Raw genomic sequence first — 8,332 nt, forward strand, 5'->3', positions numbered from 1 at the left:
CATGCAAATGCAAAAGCTCTTGGAACCCAGGAAGGTACAACTTGGGCATTCCTTCCTGTGGGGTACTCTCAAGCCCTTTCACCTCCCTCTCCTGGGGAAGAGCTGAGAAAGGAAAACGAAGAAATCAGCTGTTGCCGTCAGCTAATTAAAAAGCATGCACAAATCTCTTGCGACACCAAAAAATCCAATCCTGTTCTTAAAATAGGTAAATGTTATTAAAAACAAAAAAAGAAAATACATCTGGATCTTAGGCTTTTACTAGATTTAAAAATCCCACTTACAAAATTAAACATCAAGAATAACCTTCTTGAGGTCCTGCTTATAGGTTACAAGCAAAACAAAAGCATTTGGGATTAGCAGAGAGGAGTCCACAAGCCAAGAGGAATAAAAGAAATAACCCTAATCGCATCTTCCTAGACATTCACTGATTTACTTACATATTTGAGGTTTCAGATAAGTGGGGTTGAAGTACGATTTGATAATTTTTCATACGTTGCTTAAAGCTTCTCATAGCAAAATTGCTGCCCTGGTCCCCTCTACCCCGGAGAACAACAACAGACACAAAGGGGAAGTTTCTTTCCCTATTTAAAAAAGTTCTAGCCTTCCTATTGGCTATTTTTGGTAAGGTGCCCACTCCCTTTCCTTCACCTGGAGGACGTTTTTTAACCCATTACAGGTAAAGCATGCAGAGAACAGCCACCAAGAAGGACTTTGTAGCTAACTGCCTGGCTTGGTGTCCATAAAAGGGAGCCACACCCCTCCCCTTCATTTATCACACCTGCCATAGCTGCCCCACCACAGCCCCCCCAGCCCCTATCACTGCACTCAAATCCACCTCAGCCCCCCATCCCCAGCCACAGTGCTAAAACCCATCTGCCACAGCCCCACCACATCCTCCAACCCCTATCACAGCACTCAGACCGATCCCCCACAGCTCCGCCACTGCTCCCTGACCCCGCCATAGACCCCAAACCCATTCCCTCACAGCCCCCCATTCCCTGCCACAGCGCTCAAACCCATCCCCCACAGCCCCATCACAGCCACCTCGTTCCCTGCTACAGCCCTCAAACTCATCCTCCACAGCACCAAGACAGCCCCCCTCTGCCCTGCCAAAGCACTCAAACCTGCCCCTACAGCTCCACCACAGCCCCCCCATTCCCTATCACAGTGCTCAAACTCACCCACCACAGCCTCCTGCCACAGAGCTCAAACCCGTTCCCCACAACCACACCATGACCTGCCATAGCACTCAAACCCGTCCCTCACAGTCCCCCGTCCCCTGGCACAGTTCTCATCAAACCCCTCAGCCACAGCCCCTCATCCCCATCACAGCGCTCAAACCCATCCCCCACAGCCCCATCACAGCCGCCTCAATCCCTGCCACAGTGCTCTAATCCATCCCCCACAGCCCCCCCACCCACCCACCCACCACAGCCCCCTGCCACAGAGCTCAAACCCATCCCCCACAACCCCACCGTGTCCTGCCATAGCACTCAAACCCATCCCTCACAGCCCCCGTCCCCTGCCACAGTTCTCATCAAACCCATTCCCCACAGCTGCACCACAGCCCCCCCATCCCCGATCACAGTGTTCAGACCTATCCCCCCCATCCCCACCACAGCCCCCCATCCCTTATCACAGTGCTCTAATCCATCCCCCACAGCCCCCCCACATCCACCACAGCCCCCTGCCACAGAGCTCAAACCCATCCCCCACAACCCCACCGTGTCCTGCCATAGCACTCAAACCCGTCCCTCACAGCCCCCGTCCCCTGCCACAGTTCTCATCAAACACATTCACCCCAGCCACAGCACAGCCCCCCCATCCCCGATCACAGTGTTCAGACCTATCCCTCCCATCCCCACCACAGCCTCCCATCCCCTATCACAGCGCTCAAATCCATCCCCCACAGCCCCCCTACACCCACCACAGCCCCCTGCCACAGTTCTCATCAAACCTCTCAGCCACAGCCCCTCATCCCCATCACAGCGCTCAAACCCATCCCGCACAGCCCCATCACAGCCGCCTCAATCCCTGCCACAGCGCTCAAACCTGTCCCCCACAACCCCACCGTGTCCTGCCATAGAACTCAAACCCGTCCCTCACAGCCCCCGTCCCCTGGCACAGTTCTCATCAAACCCATTCCCCACAGCTGCACCACAGCCCCCCCATCCCCGATCACAGTGTTCAGACCTATCCCCCCCATCCCCTATCACAGCGCTCAAATCCATCCCCCACAGCCCCCCCACCCACCACAGCCCCCTGCCACAGAGCTCAAACCTGTCCCCCACAACCCCACCGTGTCCTGCCATAGCACTCAAACCCGTCCCTCATAGCCCCTGTCCCCTGCCACAGTTCTCATCAAACCCATTCCCCACAGCCACAGCACAGCCCCCCCATCCCCGATCACAGTGTTCAGACCTATCCCCCCCATCCCCTATCACAGCGCTCAAATCCATCCCCCACAGCCCCCCCACCCACCACAGCCCCCTGCCACAGAGCTCAAACCTGTCCCCCACAACCCCACCGTGTCCTGCCATAGCACTCAAACCCGTCCCTCACAGCCCCCGTCCCCTGCCACAGTTCTCATCAAACCCATTCCCCCCAGCCACAGCACAGCCCCCCCATCCCCGATCACAGTGTTCAGACCTATCCCTCCCATCCCCACCACAGCCCCCCATCCCTTATCACAGCGCTCAAATCCATCCCCCACAGTCCCCCCACACCCACCACAGCCCCCTGCCACAGAGCTCAAACCCATCCCCCACAACCCCACCGTGTCCTGCCATAGCACTCAAACCCGTCCCTCACAGCCCCCGTCCCCTGCCACAGTTCTCATCAAACCCATTCCCCACAGCTGCACCACAGCCCCCACATCCCTGATCACAGTGTTCAGACCTATCCCTCCCATCCCCACCACAGCCCCCCATCCCCTATCACAGCGCTCAAATCCATCCCCCACAGCCCCCCTACACCCACCACAGCCCCTCATCCCCATCACAGCGCTCAAACCCATCCCGCACAGCCTCATCACCGCCGCCTCAATCCCTGCCACAGCGCTCAAATCCATCCCCCACAGCCCCCCTACACCCACCACAGCCCCCGCCACAGAGCTCAAACCCATCCCCCACAACCCCACCGTGTCCTGCCATAGCACTCAAACCCGTCCCTCACAGCCCCCGTCCCCTGCCACAGTTCTCATCAAACACATTCACCCCAGCCACAGCACAGCCCCCCCATCCCCGATCACAGTGTTCAGACCTATCCCTCCCATCCCCACCACAGCCCCCCATCCCCTATCACAGCGCTCAAATCCATCCCCCCATCCCCTATCACAGCCCCCCATCCCTTATCACAGCGCTCAAATCCATCCCCCACAGCCCCCCCACACTCACCACAGCCCCCTGCCACAGAGCTCAAACCCATCCCCCACAACCCCACCGTGTCCTGCCATAGCACTCAAACCCGTCCCTCACAGCCCCCGTCCCCTGCCACAGTTCTCATCAAACCCATTCCCCACAGCCACAGCACAGCCCCCCCATCCCCTATCACAGTGTTCAGACCTATCCCTCCCATCCCCACCACAGTCCCCCATCCCCTACCACAGACCTCAAACCCATCCCCCACAGCCCCACCACAGCCCCTGTGCCCTCCCACAGCTCTCAAACCCATCCCCCACGTGAGCCCCACTGACACCAGTGGGGGTGGCACAGACAGGCCCTGTGGCAGGGGATGCTGGGCGGAGTCGGGGGAGCTCCAGCCTCCCCTGATGATGTTGGGGTGGTGGGGGCTGACTGCCGTGGGGCCCTGAGGCTGATGGGGCTGAGGGCATCTCTGGGAGGGGAAAGGTGGGGCCCTCGCTGCCATGGGGTTCCTTACAAATGAGGGGGAAACGTGGAGCCTTCTCTGTCCACTGCATTCCCCCCAGTGGCAGGAGGATTATGCTTTCTCCTTCTCTCCCTGGTGAAGAGACCCCCAGTGCCCAGCTGGAGTGGGTGGAGGAGGAAGAGGAGGAGCATGTGTCCCCTGAACAAGCCACCATCAGGGTCGTCCAGCAGCAACTCCAGGGCAGAGATGAGGTACAAAAATCCCCCAGCTGCGCTGCCACCAAGCCTGTCCTGCCTCTTGTTCCAGCCCCACCCAGGCGGGGGGGGGGTCTTGTACCAGAGAATCCCTCACCCCCAATGGGGGGACACAGCTCCTCTGCTATCTGGCACCCCAAAGTGGGGGCATTTGTCCCACACAGGCCAAGGTGTCTGCTCCCCGCAGACACTGTCCAAGTTACAACCCCTGTCTGTGCAGGGTGACACTGGTTTCGGGAAGGGGGCGGCTTTCCCTGTCGAACCCCATGGAGGTCCTGAGCCCTGGAGCTGGTTTGGGTTGGGCAGGGAGGTCCCAAGGTAACAGGCTCTCTCTCTCTCCTCCCACCCCACTCCTAGTTGGTGGAGGACAGGGCCAAACAGCTCTGCTTCCTCCAAGCTGTCCTGAGTCTATGTTTCTCAGCCCTCGTGGAGAGCATTGCGGTGAATGGGACCCCCATGCTCAGCCCCTGGGGTGAGGGAGCCAGACATTGGAGGAAGAATTAGTGGGGCCGGATAGGGAAGCAGAGGACAGGGGCTCCTGGGGCTGAGGGCTGGGGAGCAGGGAAGGGGACAATTGTGACACTGATCAGGAGTTGACAGTGGGGGAATTGTAAGCCCAGAGGGAGGGAAGGGAAGAATTGGGTGGGAGAGGGGGAAAGAAGTTTGAAGGATGGGCTTCTCTGCTCCAGTTAACACAGTAACTATGATACAGCTACACGAATGTCACAGTATTTCATCCCTTTTGAGTCATCCCTACAAGCAGGTGAGATCTACCAGGAAAGTCCTCTGCCAGGTGGCCAAGCACTTTCTGCAGGAAGCATCATACCACACACTGGCTTACATCCTCTTTGGGCAACTCCTGTTAACAGAAAACAGGTCTAGGAACCTGATGGCAACTTGCTGTGCCCTAGTTTGAAGTCCAGTATCCCATTCCTGCTTGGGGACAGTTCCTTCGTCAGCTGTCAAGGGGTTCATTCATCTTGCTTGCCAAGCAAGGCCTCTCTCTCATCAGAAGTGTGAGGTCTTCTCTTCCGATAGGCAAGGAACTGGAAGGAGATAATCACATCAAGAGACAGAACCCCTAGGCTGCCAATCAGTCAGGGAAGGTGATGAATGATGTAATTGCCTTCAGCTTGCCCTGGGTCTGGGTTCTTCAGAAGCACACCTATTCCACACAGCGGGTTCCCCAGCATCACCAAAGCAAAAAGATAGTATGACACCCCTTCTGTAGATTTCCTCTTGAAATTAATGTAGATCTGGGGCCATGGGTGGCAAGTCTGAGAAATTTTGGTGGTGCCCAAAACCCGCCCCCCCCAACTCCATCCCCCCAAACTCTGACCCCACCAGCCTAAGGCTCTGGGTGGGGTTTCGGGGGAAGGTATGGGGTGCAGATCCTGGGTTGGGGATTAGGGTGCAGGAGGGGTGCAGGCTTTGGGATGAAGTTCGGGTGCAGCCTCTGGGCTGGGGGTGGGGGTGTAGGAAGGGGTGAGGGGTGCAGGCTCTGGAAGGGAGTTTGGGTGCTGGGTGCAGGCTCCAGGCTGGGGTAGGGGGTAGGTGTGCAGGAGGGGGTGAGGGGTGCAGGCTTTGGAATGGAGTTTGGGTGCAGGCTCTGGGCTGGGGGTGGGGAGGTAGGAAGGGGGAGGTGGTGCATGCTCTGGGAGGAAGTGCATGCTCTGGGAGGGAGTTTGGGGATAGGGAGTGCAGAGGTGAGGGCTGTGGGGCTGAGGATGAGGGATTCATGATGCAGGAGGGGGCTCAGGGCTAGGGCAGAGGGTTGTGGTGTGGGTTGAGGGCTGTGAGGATGAGGGGTTCATGATGGGGGGGCTCAGGGCTGGGGCAGAGGATCAGGGTGCAGGGGGATGAGGCTTGGGGCTGAGGATGAGGGGTTCATGATGCAGGAGGGGGCTCAGGGCTAGGGCAGAGGTTTGGGATGTGGGGTGAGGGCTGTGGGCTCATGATGTGGGGGGGCTCAGGGCTGGGGCAGAGGTTTGGGGTGTGGGGTGAGGGCTGTGGGTTTGAGGATGAGGGGTTCATGATGCAGGGGGGCTCGGCTAGGGCAGAGGATCAAGATGCAGGGGGATGAGGCTTGGGGCTGAGGATGAGGGGTTCATGATGCAGGGGGCTCAGAGCTAGGGTAAAGGGCTGGGATGTGGGGTGAGGGCTGTGGGTTTGAGGATGAGGGGTTCATGCTGTGGAAAGGCTCGGGGCTGGGGCAGAGGATCAGGGTGCAGGGGGATGAGGGTTGGGGCTGAGGATGAGGGGTTTATGTTGTGGGGGGGGGCTCAGGGCTGGGGGCAGAGGATCAGGGTGCAGGGGGATGAGGGTTGGAGCTGAGGATGAGGGGTTTATGTTGTGGGGGGGCTCAGGGCTGGGGCCAGAGGATTAAGGTGCAGGGGGATGAGGGCTCTGGCTGGGGGATGAGGGGTTCATGATGCAGGAGGGGGCTCATGGCTATGGCAGAGGTTTGGGGTGTGGGGTGAGGGGTTTGGGCTCATGATGTGGGGGGGGTCAGGGCTGGGGCAGAGGATTAGGGTGCAGGGGGATGAGGGGTTCATGATGCAGGAGGGGGCTCAGGGCTGGGGCAGAGGATTAGGGTGCAGGAGGATGAGGGCTCCAGCTGGGGATGAGGGTTTGGGGCATTGGGGAGGCTCAGGGCTAGGGCAGGGTAAGGGCAGCTTGCCTTGCCAATAGCGGCTGGCAGGCAGTAGGACCCTGGGGCAGCAAACAGCAGTTCTGCAGGGAGCCGATCACTGGCAGCGCAAGCAGGCAGGGGAGAGACCCACGCTGATATCTGTCAGGCAGGGACACGGCGGGGGGGAGGGGGGACATGCGGGGGGGGTGGCAGGCGGGGGCTGGGACCTGCTCCAGGCAGGGACAGGGTGGGGCGGGGCGGGGGGAGAGACCCGTGGGGGCCAGGGCCCGATCCAGGCAGGGCGGGGGGAGAGACCCAGCTCCAAATATTGCTGGAGCAGGGCACCCGGCCCTGAATATTCCTGGAGCCCGTGCACCTCGAGCCCATATAACCCGTCGCCTATGTCTGGAGCACTCGGGAGAACAGATACAACAAGGAGGAGATAGAGCCAACAGTGAAGCCAATGATTTCCTTCTTGGAAAAGCTCACATCCAGCTGCATCCACTATAGCAAACAGAAGAGTCCTCCCTCTAAATGTCACTGTTTCAACTGTAGAGCCAGCTCTGCCCAGCAAGGCTGTTGCTGACACCGTTCCCAGAAAAACGAAGGCAAAGGCCTTCCCCAAGTTTGATGGATGGGAGGAATGGGGGGCCCAGCTGGTTGGGGGTGGGCTGTTTCTGCAGAGCATTTTGGGTTCCATCCTGGGAAGTGTCTGTGGGGCCTGAGCAAGGCCAGCTCTAGCAATTTTGCTGCCCCAAGCATGGCGGCATGCTGCGTGGGGCACTCTGCCGGTTGCTGGGAGAGCGGCAGGTGGCTCCGGTGGACCTCCCGCAGGCATCCCTGCGGGGGGTCCGGTGGTCCCGCGGCTCCGGTGGACCTCCTGCAGGCGTGCCTGTGGATGCTCCACCTGAGCTGCGGGACCAGCGGGCCCTCCATAGGCACGCCTGCGGGAGGTCCACCAGAGCTGCCTGCTGCCCTCCCAGCAACCGGCAGAGCACCGCCCACGGCGTGCCGCCCCAAGCACACACTTGGCGCGATGTGGCCTGGAGCAGGCCCTGGGCCTGAGTCTCACACACAGTTTTGTTTCCTTGGGGTCTCCCAGGAGCTGACTGAAAATCTCCTCATGGTGTCCGAGCCAAGCTGCATTGTGTCCACGTCCATAGCTGCGGTTTACAATCTCAGGTACCAGGACCCTCCCATCCAGCTGCCCTAACCCTTGTGCTGATCGGGCCCAGAGCCCGGAGTCACAGATCCTTCTCCTGTTAGGTTATCCCCAGCTGTGGCTGTTCGCATCCCCCAGCAGGGGAGGCGGGAACGTCCCCTCTTCCATGGATGGGGATTTGATTTCTCTCCAGTAAAGAAAGAGTGGCCACGGTTAGGGGATCACTGCAAGGGAGGGGGTCATGTCCATGGCAATGCCAGTGCCACTTTGGAATCTTGCCTCCTGCAGGCTCTTCTTTACCGAATCTTAGGAATGGAGCAACTCCTTTAATTGTCCAATAGGTACATTCCTAGGGATTAAAGTAAAGAAACAATGAAAGTATATGGCAATAAAGATTGTCCCTTTTATGTCTTAAGGCAGGTATTGGTCCCTGGGAAGGGAGGTGGAAGGATGCCA

General features: G+C 59.0%; 1 pseudogene; it reads right to left on the reverse strand.

Moving 5' to 3' along the window:
• Nucleotides 1–5,053: 5,053 nt before the first annotated feature.
• On the reverse strand, nucleotides 5,054–7,402 carry LOC127034938 (lysosomal amino acid transporter 1 homolog; annotated as a pseudogene).
• Nucleotides 7,403–8,332: the final 930 nt, after the last annotated feature.

The sequence above is a fragment of the Gopherus flavomarginatus genome, chromosome 15, assembly GCF_025201925.1.
Source record: "Gopherus flavomarginatus isolate rGopFla2 chromosome 15, rGopFla2.mat.asm, whole genome shotgun sequence".
Taxonomy (NCBI): domain Eukaryota; kingdom Metazoa; phylum Chordata; order Testudines; family Testudinidae; genus Gopherus; species Gopherus flavomarginatus.